We start from the raw sequence: 2,519 nt of genomic DNA, 5'->3' as shown, positions 1-2,519 counted from the left end.
AAATATCAGAGCCTTCAAAACCAAAGTAACGGAGTAACGAGGGTTTCTGTAGTCCAGTAACTGTAATTTATTGCAGAAATTTAAACTTTAGTTCGTTACGTTCCTCTGTTACCGACAAAAGTAATTAAATTACAGTAATGCGTTACTTTGTAATCCGTTACCCCCAACACTGTGGCTAATTTAGGCTTTTCTTTTCTTTGTGGCTATTTTGAAGTTTAGCTATTTTTTCAGCTAAATACCAGCTGTTTTGGCTAATTTAGTCTTTTTTTTAGGTTTTTAGGTAATTTTAAAGTTTAGCTAATATCAACTACAGTGTTTTTAGTTATCAATTTCAGCATCTTTAGCAGCTAAATTCAGTTTACATCATTCACACCAGCATTTTTACAGGTAATGTTATATATCTAGCTCATAATTATGTTAAAAAGTTACGGTTTTAAAGTTTAAAAAATGTAGTTTTAGTGTGTTCAATAAATGTTTATCTTGTTAGGTGTGTTTTGGATTTTGGCCCCTTGTGCAACTGAGTTTGACTCCTGCTATAGAGGTTCATGTAGGTTTCAGAAACTGAAAGAAATCTGTGCAGAAGATAGGACACTGAAGAGATTGATTGATAAGGTTAACAGTCAATCAAGACGCAGAACATTGTTTAAAAAAAAAAAAGCAAGTAAAATTAGACTGAAAACACCAGTGAAACTGAGAAACCACGACAGGTGAACCGCGATAAATCGAGGTAACAACCATAAGACTGTGACTGTTTTGGTCAAGAAAATGCTCCTATTTTCTCTTAAACATTTGTTTAGGGTCACACAGCTGAACTTGACTAACTTGTCCATCTCCAGGTCGCTCAGGAGGACGCTGGCCGAGCCCATGAAGTCGTCCGTGGTCAGGTCACGGTCGTACACCTGCGTCAGGATGGAGACGGTCAAACCCACAGCAGGAAAGTCTTCAGCTGTAACAAGGACCCGTTTGGGTCTGGAAGGTTACCTTGATGTGAAGTTTCTGGGTCAGATCCTTCACAGGCAGATGGAAGCTCTCGTTCCAGGCCGGGTTGAGGCTTTTGTAAACCACCTTACTTTTGTAGAAGGTTTTTCCATCTATCTTGAGTTTCACATAAGGATCACTGGTGCCTGGAACAGAAACGTGATGAAGAAGAGAAAGGTTTCATCATTTCAACCGTCTGAGGGATGAAGCTGTCTGGAGTCTTCAGGGGGAAAAATGCATTTATGATCACTGAAGATCTGCAGAAAGAGAATATCAGAAGAAGTTTAGACAATAAAGACTTTTCTAGAAGATATGAAACAGTTAAATTAGTGCGGATCCACTGGTGAGAACTGAATGAATGCCATCATGAAGTTTCTGTTTTCTTGAAGCCGAGTTTCTTCACTAATTGGGATGTAAATCTCACAATAACAACAATTAATAATTTGTTTTTAAGAAAATACTTCCAGTAATAGTTCTAAAGGTTTTTATGCACATAAAACACTTAAACTTCTCTTAAATAATGCTTTTACATCATTGTTTTTTGGGTGATGTTTACCTAAAACGTTGCATCTTAAGGAATTTTTCTTTTATCATTTCATAAGAAACACGGTTTTCTGTGACAGGAAGGCGGCCTGGTCGGGTCAAACCGTCGCTCCTCTGATGTGGTCTGAGAAAACCACAAGCTTCAGCATTCAGCCGCTTAAGGGTGTCAGAGCAAATTTCCTCTGAAGCCCCCCCCCCAACGGATATATTAGGCCCAAACCATGATACTGCAGCCGTTTGCAGAACCCTTTCTAATTACTGCAAAAAGGAAATCCAGAGTTTGTGACACTTCTGCTGCACAGGAAGAAGATCGAGTTCTTTCTCCATCTCAGGGGTTTTTTGTGGTTTAAGTGTTGACTGAACTTTGCGTAAAATTCTCCACTACATCAAAAAACAGATAAACAAATCAGCTTTTAAAAAGCCAAAGTGATTTTTTAGGATACTAAACTTCCACATAAACTCAAGAAATAAATAAAAAAAAAATAGGGGGTAATTTTACCAGAAAGTCATAAAAAAATGAAAGTGGAGTTCTTTGGAGGAAAGTTAAAGTCTATTAGTTGTTACAATCCCAGATGTGTGAAATTCGTTCTCTGCATTTGACCCATCTCCTGGGGGAGGGGTGAGCAGCAGACACAGCTGCACTCAGGAAACATTTGGTGATTTAACCCTCCCAATCCAACTCCTTAAAGCAGGGAGGCACTGGGTCCCATGTTTTGTCTTTGGAATGACTCGGCCTGGATTTGAACTCAAGACCTTCCAGTCTCAGGGCGGACACTGTACCACAAGGCCACTGAGTGGAGGCTTGATCGGTGATGAAGGCCGTCCTGAGATGACTGTACCTGTTCACCACAGTCAGCTGAGGACCTGCATGTGTCAGAGCAGCTTTGATAAACTGCAGAAAAGCATGAATTCTTAAAGTCGCACCCACTTGTTGAGAGCTTCTATGGCCTAAAATTAAGGATGTAACGATTCTTCAAGAATCGGCAAAAAAAAAAAAA

The 2,519-nt window shown here is 39.4% G+C and overlaps 1 pseudogene; it reads right to left on the bottom strand.

The window, feature by feature from the left end:
* The window catches only part of LOC112140417, a 22,328-nt pseudogene extending 19,915 nt beyond the window's left edge, over window positions 1-2,413 (bottom strand).
* Window positions 2,414-2,519: the final 106 nt, after the last annotated feature.

The sequence above is a fragment of the Oryzias melastigma genome, unplaced genomic scaffold, assembly GCF_002922805.2.
Source record: "Oryzias melastigma strain HK-1 unplaced genomic scaffold, ASM292280v2 sc00569, whole genome shotgun sequence".
In the NCBI taxonomy this organism is placed as follows: Eukaryota; Metazoa; Chordata; class Actinopteri; order Beloniformes; family Adrianichthyidae; genus Oryzias; species Oryzias melastigma.
The sequence above is the reverse complement of the archived record's forward strand: the minus strand, read 5'-3'. Positions and strand labels throughout refer to the sequence as shown.